Consider the following 13,754-nt stretch of genomic DNA (forward strand, 5'->3'; position numbering starts at 1 on the left):
GAATATTTCTCCCAGTTCTTGCAGCTGATTATCCCTTTGGAAAGGGTGCTGGAGGTAATAAGGAGCATTAAGCATAGATTGCAGAAAACAAAACTCCAAGAGCAGCCGCAGCTAACCTGCTTGTCTTGTTAGGATCAGCTCTGCCTTGGCAGCAACAAACATAGAGGTGCGGAGATTCAAATGGTGAGCTAATCTTTCTCCTTGCAGACAGAGAGAAGTAGAGAGTGAGAAATCTGGAACAAGCAGTCAAGACAGTTTGAAAAACGGGCGCCTGTTGGGAATAGCAATGAAAACACGGAAAGATAGGAAACGCCCTGCAAAGCTGAGAAAAAGTTCAGAAAGTTTTTGAACAGCAATACACCGGCCGTGCGGAGAGACTGCTATGGATACTTTGGTGAGCAGACAGGAGAAAGTTTTTTTTATGGAACTCGCCTGCAGAGTCACTGCTTTCAGCCCAAGAAAGCAAAGTCGTTTCTGAGTCTTTTCAGAGAAGCCTTCCTTGAGGCACTAAAAAATGCAGCACCAGCCTTCCTTTGATCTAGCTTCCTTAAGGACAAAAAGCAAAAGCATCCCTCTGCTCCATCTGCATCTCACTCTCTGTCTTTGCCCTGCCTGGGCTCCTTCCCTGTTATCGCAATCGGGGGTGGAGAAAGCAAAAGAAACTCTCAAGGAAAGCAAACTTCACTTTGCATTGGAGCTGCAAGGTACCTACAGCGGCGCGTGCACTTTTTTTGTTGGTATTTGCAGCGCAATCCTCCACAAGTCTGCTTAGCAGTAAAGCCTGACTGGTTCAGCAGGATTCACTCCCAGAGAAAGGTGTTTATGAGGGTTGCAGCGTAAAGCGCCAGGAATTCTGCCGGCTGTCGTTGGAGAGATGGAGAAGGGTAGGTCGCCACGTCCTGTCCATTGTTCGTTTCCTTTAAGCTTTGCGCGCACTTGGTTTCCTTTCCTCCTGCACGAGCAGAGGCGCAGCTGTTTCCCCGGCAGCGCTCGCTGTGGCTTCCTTCTGCTGCCCTGTTTCATTGTTTCCTCTCCACCCTCTGCGTTGCTCAGTTCCAGCAAGGAGATGGAAGTATCCTCGGAGGCAACTGCAGCTCTCTCCCCAGCTGCAGCTGCTGCCAGGTGATCTCCGGTTTACAGGGAGGAGGAGTTGGTGGGGAAAATGCTGCCGTCTGGTGGAGACCCTGCAAAGAGAAGGGGCGTTGCGAAGCTGCCATTGAAACATGAGATGCAGAGCCCTTCCCGAACCACCCTCTTTTCGCAGCTCCTATGCCTTGAAAGCTTCACAAGGGGCCAGGGTCATCTAGTCCAACCTCCTGCAATGCAGGAATCTTTGGCCCAACCTGCGGCTCGAACCCACTACCTGAGATTAAGAGTCTCATGTTCCTAATCTGTGAACTGCCCTGCAATTTTTTGATGTAGGGCAGTATATAAATTTAGTAAACAACAACAAGACCAACTGAGCTCCACCACAAAGGTGGTGCTGTCCAGGTGTTGTGTACTACAACTCCCATCAGCCTTAAGTAGCATGGTAAATAATCAGGGAAGATGAGCATTTTAATCCAAAGCATGGGGGGTGAGCACTTCTTTGGCTACCCCTGATCTACTGAGTTTCTGCTTGTCACACACTTCTTAATGGCACAGAGGCTTGGGATAAAGGAGGGGGACTCCCCCCCCATCCTAAATGAAGTGATTTATTTTAATATACACAGATCCATGCATGTTCAGCTAGTTTAGAGCAGAGCCATAGCTACAAGGTGGCGTGGGGGCTAGCCACTTTTTTTGCTCTGGGTGAAGTCTTCAGATGGGTGCCAGCCTGTGTGTGTGCACACATAAATGCACATGGTGTGTATGTTTCAAACAAGTATTATGTAACAGTGCCAGTTCCATCGATCAAAACAGTGGAGTGGGCAGATATGGGATAAGATGATTTTGTAGGTAAACTGGTCTCAAATTATCATCTAGCCCTGTTCATTGGCCAGTGGATAAGCTGCCCAGGCAGCTTCAGATGCTGCTTTAGCATTAGCCGCCCAGAGTTGCCAGCTGACAATTCTTAGAAAAATGAGGAACCGAGAGAAACCAACACTTCAGAGATTCACCTACCCCTAAATGCCATATGTCCATGTTGCCTTGCTAGATAATGTATCCTGGAGAAGCTCTTGAAATGGCTCCATCTCCACCAGCTGATCAAAGATATCAAGAAACATGCCCCCAACTGCAGCCTGGAGATCTTCCAGAAGGTATGCCCTCCTAAGGCTGTGTCCTGTTCTGACCAAGCAATGCCAAGCTCCCTTCTGCGGGGCTCAGTCTGGAGAGCAAAACTTTTGATGTTGCTTCAGCCTTTTTTAATTATTATTTTTCAGTCAGCCTTATTTAATGGAAAATGAACAAGTAGTCTATTACAAAAGTGCACAGAAGTTCTAGGAGCCAATCCTCCTTTGTACAGTTGGACCAGGATACTACCTCCCCCCTCCCCCCCTTTTTTTGAGGAATGACCTGCTCTGAACTCTTCTCCTCCGCATTGCAGGTCATGCAGTCCATTGAGAAAAATACCCATGCCAGATGCCCTCCATGGACTGAACCATCCTGGCCAAGAATCTGCTCTGTCTTTTCCCAGGTCACTAAAACTGAGTAAGTTATTCTGCTTGCCCTTTTCCTAACTGGATGTTGTGGGTGGGGTGAGGGCATGGAGTTTTAGTAGCCAGTGTGGTGTAGCGGTTAGAGCGTTGGCCTTGGGCCTGAGAGACCAGGATTAAAATCTCCACCAAGATGGTCACTGGGTGACCTTGGGCCAGTTACTGTCTCTTACATAGCCTAACCAACCTCACAGGGTTGTTGTGGGAGAAGTTTGTATGCCTTGGAGGAACATTGCTGTAGTGCAGTGAAGAGGTAAAGGCAGCAATCCTGACCCATTTATCTAGGAGCAAGCCTCCCTGAATTCAAAAGGATTAACTTCTGAAAAATTGTTTCACCCATATTTTCAATCCAATCTTCTTGCAAAGGGTGCATGAGTTGGACAGATGGCTTTACATAGAAGTCATACCTGAACTGATAGAAAGGGCACTATAGACTGCTGTGTTTTTTGCAGGTGTATTTTGCAATATGCTCTGGACACAATCATCATTTGTGAGTGGTGAATTGCTTTAGTTTGTTCTGCAAAGCTTCCCCAATGCTGTGACACTATATTGCTCTCTGGAGGGATTATAGCGCAACAGAAGTGGGACAAACATAAACCAGAACATTTGTGGTGTAAAAAGTTGTGGGATTCCAGCAGAAGTTTGTGGGTTATCTACTGATTGGGAACAAAGCAGTTGGAAGTTGCTTAAAGGGTTTATGCTTAAAGCATAAAAAGGGTCACAGGTTCTCTGTCCCTGTGAAAGAGATTTATTTCCTCCTTTACTATAGCTCCACCAACCCAGTCCACTGTTGCTCTCCTAGACTATGACAGTCCACAGGAATAGGTTTTTGGGAGGGGGCAAGGTCTATGACTTGCAGCTACAGGTCACTGACTTATTACCACTACATGGCACTGAAGAGAAACAATAGTGATTTACTGTATTCAGTGGGATTGCCCATTTAACAATAATGGAGTAAGGCACTAGAAAGACATGCAACTTAAATTTGCCCACTCAGCAACAATACCGTAAAGTAATAAACTATATTTTAAACCCTGAAGGCTGAATTTCACACCTTTTACACAGAATCTGTCTTGGCTGTGGTGAATGACAGACACAAGATCTGAAACCAGCCAGACACTTTTTTGCTAATGCTTGTCCATTCATAACATAAAGGGAAATACAATATCTTACAGTCTGGGGCCCAAGTTGGCGCCCCTGCTAGTCTGCCTTTCCATAACAGCACCCACAACCCCACTTTCTGGGAGAACAGTCTCCCCTCTGCGAGTCATCCCCCCCCAAGCCCTCGTGTCCAAGTGTGCGCTCACAGATTCTCTCTCTCTCTCTCTCTCTCTCTCTCCCTCTCCCTCTCCCTCTCCCTCTCCCTCTCCCTCTCCCTCCCTACTCCCTAGGTGCACATCCACTGCACCGGCCAACTGTTTTGCCTCTGAAATGGGGCGGAAAGAGGAAGCGGTGGACGGTGGGGATGGGATCACCTTTCCTGTGGTGATGTTCAGGGCTTGCCCGTTTCTTTTGAATGCAATGGTGTTTATTGCTCATTTCCAGATCTGCTGTGGAGGTGATACCACACACAAAAAAAGTGCCACCTGAAATGGCCCACTCCCTCCACCTCTTCCTAGCTATGCTACTGGCCAGTCGCCATCTCTTAACCTAACCTTCCTCACAGTGCTGTTGCGATGATGAAATGGGGAGGAGGAGAACTATGTCAATCACCTCGAGATCCTTGAAAGATAAAGGTGATATATACATGTAATAAAAATAAATAAATAAATAAAATAAATGGAGAGCTTCCATATTTGGGGTGTGTGTGGGGGGGGGTACCTCTGGATATCCCTTTCTGTGTGTGTGTGACAACAGGATAGGGGCTACAGAGGCTTGTGCAGGAACTCAGAATAAGGTGCAGCTGCATTCAGATGCTCAAATTTCCCCCTTTGTAATTTTGGAGCACCTGTTGCAGTTGACATCATAGAACTGTACAGTTGGAAGGGACCTCAAGTGTCATCTAGTTGGGACAGGTCACTTTGCCTATATGGCTTTATTACAGAGGTAGGAATTTTGCCGCCGCCTCCTGTTCAGGATTTTTGTACTTGCATTGTTGTATATAGAACAGAAACTTTCTCATATTGTCTCTTAAAAAAAGCAACTGTCAGTCTTGTGGTTAACTTCCTCGTCTTCAGCTAAATTACTTAAGGGGAATATTCATAGGAAGCTGCCTTGGACAGAGTCAGACCATTGACCCATCTATCTCAGCACCATCTAAAATGACCGGCAGTAGCTCTCTTTCCTTTTTTTAAAAAAATACTCATAAATTTTCACAAATAAAATACATTTGATCCAACATTTCCCAGTACATATTCATTTAAAAAGTTGACTTCCCTGACACCCTTCCATGGTTTTCTCATGATTATCTTTTACTGCTGCATATTATAACGAATCTATACCTTCTTATCTCAATTTTATTCTCACAATAACTTTTACTTCTGAACTTAGTCCAAACCTCTGAGCGTGTTTACAGATTTACAATCATTTTTTAAATAGTCCAGAAACATTTTCCATTCCTCCTTGAAAACTCTTTCATTTTGTTCTCCGATTTTACTAGTTAAACTTACTAATTCTGCATTTTCCATCAATTTCAACTGCCACTCCTCCTTCGTGGGTACTGCCTCCTCACACCATATTGGGGCATATAATACTCTCGTTGAAGAAGTCGCATACATAAACAGTTTTCCTATGCATTTTCAGATGGGGGAGTGGACGTCACCAGTGCCACCTGGAGTTGCTGTCCAAGCTTGAACACCTGCATGCATAGCAGCTTGTCGAATCCTGTGCTATGAACACCCCTAGACCTTGGGAGTCTTCTACTATATTTCAAAGGACATGAGAATGGTTTCCCTTTAGAAAAGTGGCTGAATGAAGAATGAGCTGAAATGAAGACAGGAACCTCAAGAGAGAAGATTCAGCAAACCTGAAGATGGAACAGCAATGTGCCTCCAAGTTCTGAAGAAACATCACAACTCAGGAGGGGCAAGGTTGGCCCAGGGTCAAAGTGGGTGGGTTGCCACGGTAGCAAAGATTTGCCCTCCTTTGTGACATCTCTCGCTTCTCTCTTAAAAGCCACCAAGTGCAGGGGCCCACTGTGGGTTAGGGAGGCGAGGTCAGAGGAGAGAGGCGTGGTTAGAGTTGGTGAAAGGAGGTTTGAGAAGATTCAGCAAACCTGCAGATGGAACAGCAGGTGCCCCCAAGTTCTGAAGAAACATTGCAGCTCTGGAGGGGCAAGGTAGGCCTAAGATCAAAGTGGGTGGGTTACTATGGTAGCAAAGACTTGCCCTCCTTTGTGACATCTCTTGCTTCCCCCTTAAAAGCCACCAACTGCAGGAGACCATTGTGGGTTAGTCAGGAGAGGTCAGAGGAGAGAGGCGTGGTTAGAGTTGGGGAATGGAGGTAAGAGAAGATTCAGCAAACCTGCAGATAGAACAGAAAGTGCCTCAAAGTTCTGAAGAAGCATCACAGCTCAGGAGGAGCAAGGTAGGCCCAGGGTCAAGGTGGGTGGGTTACTATGGTAGCAAAGACTTGCCCTCCTTTGTGACATCTCTTGCTTCTCTCTTAAAAGCTACCAAGTGCAGGGGTCCATTGTGGGTTAGTGAGCAGAGGGATGGTTGGAGTTCATGAAAGGAGGTTCAGGAGATGCTTTTGATTATTATTTGCTTTTTTACTTTTTGATTACTTTAACTTTTATTTGATTTTTGATTTTAATTTTTAAATATGCTTTATTTTGTTTTAATATCTGTTGCCCTTTACTTTAATATTGAAATTTTTTATTCTTTAATATTTTCATTTTTACGTTTTTATTTTTGTGCATAATTGTGCATATTTTATATACTTTGTATATATTCATTTTGTATATATTTTACATATAGAAGGATAGTTAGGGTTAGGTGTAGGCTTAGGGCTGCGATTGAAGTTAGGCTTGGGTGGGCATTTTAGCTAGTTAGGTAGTATAGATAGGAGGGGGGACTTCTCTGGACAGCATGTTCAGACTGTCAGTAGGATTTCTTCCCTTTCTCTTTGTCTCCTGGGGTGAGGGTCTCCTGCAGAGCCTTGGCTCCCTTGAAATAATCTTGGCCACTCATTTCACTCCTGAAGAGCTCAGTTTCTCCACACTCCCTGCATTCCCATTTTCTGTCCTAGAGAACATTTCTCCTCTGTTCTCCTGGGGAAACTGGGCCAATTTGGAGAGTACCCCATGATCCTTGTCTTGGCCCTGGAAGCCCTTCTGCAGTTGAGGTGAATTGTGTCTTTTTAACGGATGGGGTTGTGGTGTTGGGGGAAGAACTCCAGGATAAGCTCAGTGTGAGGAATTGCAGGCAAGAGAGATAATGGGACAAGGAATACTCAGAGGAGGCAGAGTCTAACATTGTCCTCTCCAGCTTCGTGAAGCCAGAATTTGGCTCAGACTTCTGCGGCATGATCGTCCATACAACTTTTCAGGCAGTCCTGGAAGAAAATGAGGATAAGGACATGTGTTGTTAGCCTTCACTTCTCTTTACATGGCTCTTTATTCTTCTATTGTTTTAATGTTTGATTCATTACTTCATTTTAATATTATGTTGGAAGCCGCCCAGAGTGGCTGGGGAAACCCAGCCAGATGGGCGGGGTATAAATAATAAATTATTATTATTATTATTATTATTATTATTATTATTATTATTCACACACTTTCAAGAATTTTACCTATGAGTCAAAATATCTTCCCTCGTTGCACTCTGTGGATCTGCTGGTTTTAAAATGGGTGTCACTAACATGAACTGAAATGGGTGTCACTAACATGAACATTTCCACTGCCTGCTCTGGGGCCTTCTGAATGAGGTCCCCAATGCTGCGAACCTCCTCCTGCTGAGCATAAGTGTCCTGATGGCATCAGGGATTGTTAAGGACTTCAGGAAACTCCAGGGGGGGGGCACATTGGTGACAATCTTAAATGGTGGATGAGATCAGATTATCATTTTCTCTGATACTGTATTGTTTGCTTGGATGGGAAAAAAAGGGGGGTGGTAAGGGAAAGTTGTGAAAAGTGTAATATGGTGCCAAAGAAAGTGGTGTGTGTGTGTAAAATAGAGGTATGAGATCTTGATTTTTTAACTGATTCAGAGAGAGAGAATGGATTATATTGGGGGCAATATACCTCTTGTCGATTATTGGTCCTAGCTCCTAGGTTTTGGAGGTGGCTCCCAGATCTTGACCAAAGCATGGGATTTAAAGTCTCCCTCTCTCTCTTTACTGCCAGCAATGAGATGCCACTATGGCTAATAGTTTAATATGAACATTATTATTAGGCTTCAGGCCAAACTTCAAGTTCATGCTGTCATTTTAAGATCAAAGTTGAGGCTGTCTCAATCCCAGGAAAGTGGAATCTGAAGGATGATGCTTTAACAGATGTGCTTTGTGAAGTTGTGGTGATAGTTACAAATTGTGCTTAATTAAAAGAAACCTTCCAGGCACCTGCACTTTTCCTTGGCCATTCAGGCCCGAATCCCAATGAAGAAGTTAATCAGTGTTGATGACTTGAGGATGGACATATAAGCAAACTGTTTCTGCTACCTTGAGACAACCCAAGTTAAGGACTTTTGGGTTCTATTGATTTTAGTGGGTGTGTCAAGCATGCACTCAAATCCATTGCAGTGAGATTAATGGGACTTTAAAAAATTCCTATGTTTGGGTGTGCTTGGGTTGAAGAATTTATGCAGAATAAAGTTGGAAAGAATGACTAAATGACATAAGGGACAAAATGAATATTGTGCATATCTATATAGCTATGATACTGTATATATGAAAATAAGAATTACTGGAAAATTACTGGAGTCACTTTAGCAGAGATAAAACATGTATGCATTGTTTTGCTGCCATTTTTCAGCCAGCTGGCTTCTTTTGATATATTTTTCTCCTATCGTAAGTCTTGATTTAAACGTATTCTCTCTGGCAGAATTGACAGCTTTCCAACACGCACTCAACTTTTAACATTGTGTAGCAGTGAGAATTTTGGTATGTGCAGTTTCTCAAACCACTGAACCTCTGGCATGACAATCTGCACTTGGTGAATTTCATCTTCTACACAGATACTAAAAGCAACAGGTCTGCTAAGGTAGAAATGCTAGCTATTCCTGTCCTGTTGGTTTTTGTGAGAGCTTCAGACCTCCATACACACTGCCCAGGCTTGTGTCTCAGGGAGGTCACTACGCAGTTTGACTTCTCCCCTGGAGGCATACTCCATCGTCTCTCCAGATGGACCGATGCCAACAACCAGAGCATAAACAATGGACGCTAGGCTATCCCTGTCAAGTGGTAGTGGAGCATGACAAGTGAAGGATACCCAACAGATTCAGCTCTTAGGGGACCAAGAATTGGGGGGCAGGGGTGTCATCCATACCAGTCTGGAGCTGGCACAACTAATTTCCATTGAAACAAATTGAGGGTTTGTGGTCTTTTTGCAAAAAATAACCAAAATGGGGTGCATAGGAGCCAATTCCTTAGGTCCCTTTGCTCCCCCAATAAATTATTTGAGCTCCCCCCAAGTTGCTTATCATTGCCATTGAAATGGTGTGTGTGCAACACATTGTGTGATTGATTATGTAGGGTGGGGTTTACTTGGGCCCGCCAATATTTTATTGAAGTTGGCACCCTGTTGGGTATGTGTGTGTGAGAGAGAGAGGCAATCTTAGCTTTTGCTCTGGTAGGGGTTTGGAAGTGACAGATCCTTCCTTTCTAGAACAGCACACTTAATTCACAAAGTGTTATAGAAGTGTTAAAACCTTGACGATAAAACATTTCATATTGATTATGCACAATCAAATGCAGGATCTTTGATACAAATTGTTCACTAGACATGGTTAGGAACGGAAGTATAACTTCATAGCTCTACTTAAAATGCTTACTTTCTCATATCTGATGATAACAATTATAGCTAGACTTGAGATAAACTACATTTTCAAATGCAGTCAATTCAGAAATTGTAACCGGCCCATCTCATGTGAGTTGTTACTAACATTTCTCCTTAGCTGGGCATATTGGAATCACTGCAACACTCTTACCTCCAAGTTTCTTTTTTCTCTTTCCAAACTTGGCTTGGGGTATGCAAATTCCATCTTCTTTGAGTCATAAAATGTGACACAGAGCCCATTAGAAACCTGCATACTGAAAACCTCATTATGACAATGATTAGAGGCTCATCTGGACAAAGTAATCAGGTGATTGCACAACTGATAGTTTTCTAGTTCTAGCCATGCTCTAACAAGGTAATGCTGCTTAACACAGCTTTGTTCCAGCACAAGACGTGGTTGCAATTAGTAGTTAGGGCTGTGCCAAAATCTTGCATCCAATATATCAAAGTCCCCCCTTTCCCCTATGAAAAAGGCTTCTATTTAGGGTATTGAAAGGTGTTATAAAGAGAGATACCCAGTCCCCTTTTCTTACGTAAGGGAAGTAGCAAATTTCTCCCACCAATTTCACAAACTGTGGAGACTGTATTAGATTAAATTTGATATAATAATAATACCCCACCTGGCTGACTGTGTTGCACCAGCAACTCTGGGTGGCTTCCAGCATACATAAAAACATAATAAAACACTAAACATTAAAAACTTCACTATACAGAACTGCCTTCAGTTATCTTCTGTAGGTTTTTAAAAAAATGTATATATTTAATATTATAGTATAATAAAGACAATTTTCAGTGATAGTGCTGCGGCTTAAACTGGAGTCCACAGTAGCCACATGTTCCCATTTTGGTATCTTTGTCCAAGTTCATATACAGTCATACCTCGGGTTGAATGTGCTTCGGGATGAGCGCATTCGAGTTGCGCTCTGTGGCAACCTGGAAGTTTCAGAGCGCATTACTTCTGTGTTTCACTGCTCGCGCATGTGTAGACGCTCAAAATGATGTCACGCGCATGTGCAGAAGCGCCAAAATGTGACCCGCACATGTGCAGACTCGCGGACATAGGTTACGTTTGCTTCTAGATGCGAACGGGGCTCCAGAACGGATCCTGTTCGCATCTAGAGGTACCACTGTACACTTTAGGATGTCCCAGAGCTCTGCAGCCACCGTCCCAGGATGGTGTTGAAAATCTGGTTTGCTGAATGATCAGCCAATTGCAAAGCTTTCATTCACCTCTGATGACCAGCAAATTGAGCCTGCCTGTAGTCAGCTTCCTCATAAATCACCTTGAGATTGTGGCTTGTAAGGTGATTAATGCCTCAAGAATAATAAGAATAGAAGAAATGATTATTATTTTGAAACTTCATTGGTAGTGACCACCATTATGCAGCCATGAAATTGCAGCAGCATTTTGGCTACACAGGCTGAAGTCCCCTCCTTTTACACAACTGTTAAATGTGCAGGAGCCCTGTAAGGTGCTTTGTTTTGTTTTGCTTTGTTTTGTTATGCTTTGTTTTTTACTTTGTATCTGGCCACCCATTGATAGAGCAAAGCGTAACTCCATTGTGTAACAAGGCAGCTGAAAACATGCAGTTCCCCTGAAACAGTTCATTCTTTGAAGCACCACTTGAAGGCCGGAGGCTCATGCAATGTTTTTTACTGGACTGAGCGGTCGTCATCGGCTGAGTATTTGCCAAGGAACAGGTGCTATAAAAGCAGATCGGAACAAACCTAAAACTGTACCCGGCTGATTTAGAGGTGCCTGAAAATGGAATTAGGCTGCCACCTAATGGACAAAATTGGCATTTGTTTATTCAGATCCTTTCAGATGATTAAGTGGAATTTAAATGTTTATCCATTCTACAGTCCTGTTTGTCAACTTTGCCAAGCCAAGCTCATGACTGACTTCTCCTTCTTCTCCTTCTCCTTCTCCTTCCCCTTCTCCTTCTCCTTCTCCTTCTTCTCCTTCTCCTTCTCCTTCCCCATCTGGCAGGGCTTCCCCAGGCACTCTGGGCAGCTTACAGCATACTGTATATAAAAACATAAAACCTTTAAAACTTCCAGAAACAGGGCTGCTTTCAGATGTCTTCTAAAAGTTGTATAGTTTTTTATATCATTGACATCTGAAAGGAGGGTGTTCCATAGGGAGTGGGCCACTACCGAGAAGGCTCTCTGTCTGGTGTCCTGTAACTTAGCTTCTTGCAGTGAGGGAATCAGCAGAAGACCCTCTGAGGGCTGAACGATGGAGGGTGGAAAACACTCCTTCAGGTATACTGGGCCAAGGCTGTTTAGGGCTTTAAAGGTCAGCACCAACACTTTGAAACTAGTTTCGAATTAGTTTGTCTTGTTTCACACATACTGAGTTAATGTCATGTCTCATAGCCAGGTGTGCATTTATTGGGTTTGGCTAGATAGCCAGCCATGTTGTGCATTGGTAACTTCTACTCTGAGTTGATTGTTGAAAGCTACCCTGGGTTTCGCCCCATAAAATGTGGATATATAAGGTGTATTTTTAATGACTAAATTAGCATGGCATGTTAAGTGTTAGGAACTGGAAATAGATCTTGCAACTTTCACCTCCCCTAGTAGGCATTTTCTTGTCATTGCTGTGATTCACTTCACTCTGAACACTGCCACCACCTCTCCATCCTCATTATAGTACCAGCATGCTAGTCCTTCTTGTCCTATCTGTCCTGATCCCCTCTATAGATTCAACCAAATTGTTTTCAGCCCAATCAGAGCATACTCTGTGCAATCAATTGATTTTTCTATTTCTGTCACAAACGAGTTATTTGATTACTCCTCATCTTGCTGCTAATTCCCCATGCTAGCAATGTCTGGCTGTTTATGCAGAGACCTTACGACTCTTGGCTCAAGACCCAAAGATGCATTTCTCCTTTAGAGGTTTAGTTCCTGAATGGGTGAACCCAGCCCACACAAATGACTCGCCCATGTGCTTTTGACTTGTGCGTTGAAAACAAAGCTTTTTTTTTTTTGCTAGTGATAGTGGGGAAACCAGATAGGTTTGTTTGTTTGTTTGTTTGTTTTAAAGAGGATCACTGCTATCTGTAATTCTTTGGCTTTGCAATGCTGCCCCTTGAAAATGAAAAGCACGGTCATCTTGTGAAATGCAATATATTTTGAGTGGAAGGAATTGGTTTATATTTAAATTGGAACACTTACATTGCATATCTGTGGGCAGGGGATTAGCATGGCAATGCAGGGCCTGGGGCCAGTTGCACTCACTGGCCACTCATCTGCATCCCTTACTGCAGAACTCCCCAGAGTGCACACTGCATAGGTCCCACCACAGTCCTCACACCTCATCCTCTCAGCCCTCCTTGGTTTAAAATTGGTGGGGGTCCTTCCTCAGAGGGAGGCATTCTGGGAAAGTTTCCACTAGTTCCGCCCTGATTAGAGGTTTAGGCCAGGGGCGGGGAAAAGTTTTCAGTCCAATGGTCACAGTCCTTTATGGACAACCTTTTGAGGGCCATGGGTCAGTGGGGGGCGAGGCAAAAGTGAGAAGAGCAATAAATAATCTAGTTTCTTTGGACTTTTGTACCTGTTCTACCTCCATTGAGGGAAAGAGTGCAAGGGCACATTCCAGTCAGGCAAAAGCCCCTCAGGGAGGGTCACCAACAGGGCTGGTGGTGAGGGGTGTGACTCAGGAGGATGAGTTTTGAGGTCCAAATTCACACACACACACACACACACACACACACACACACAGGGCTGCCTTACCCATAGGCACTAGGGATGTGGGGCACCCGGGCGCTGGGCTCTCAGGGGTGCCAGGCCAAGAGTCCAGGGCCTGAGAGTTGAGTCCGGAGAAGAGCCCGTCTTTCGGTCAGAGCGCTGCGGTGGGCTCTTCTGCTGCAGGTGGCTCTGCGCCGTGAGTTCAGGAGTGACCGAACCAGCGAGATGCTGAGGCGGCTGGCTGGCTCTGCCCTCCTGCGCGCCTGGGACTGGGCAACCTGGGGGGGGGGGGCACCAAGCAGATCTTTGCACCCACATATGCTTAAGACAGCCCTGCATACACACCAACCTGAGGTTCCCCATTCCTGGTTTAGACTAAACCATTGTGAAAATGTCCGTGTTGTAAAACACCTGGGAAGAAACTACAAAGCAAAACATTTCACTACTCGGTATAGGTAGTTGTTAAAGGAACCTAGGCAACACACTTTAGT

General features: G+C 44.4%; 1 long non-coding RNA gene across 1 annotated transcript; it reads right to left on the reverse strand.

Annotated features, from left to right (window-relative positions):
* Positions 1–890: 890 nt before the first annotated feature.
* On the reverse strand, positions 891–5,370 carry LOC310676405. The gene is made up of 3 exons (XR_014510541.1): positions 5,246–5,370; positions 2,104–2,308; positions 891–1,184 (listed from the first exon to the last, which is right to left on the reverse strand). It is a non-coding gene; the product is annotated as an uncharacterized lncRNA (long non-coding RNA).
* Positions 5,371–13,754: the final 8,384 nt, after the last annotated feature.

Source organism: Podarcis tiliguerta (genome assembly GCF_965153285.1).
Source record: "Podarcis tiliguerta genome assembly, chromosome: 4".
Classification (NCBI taxonomy): Eukaryota; Metazoa; Chordata; class Lepidosauria; order Squamata; family Lacertidae; genus Podarcis; species Podarcis tiliguerta.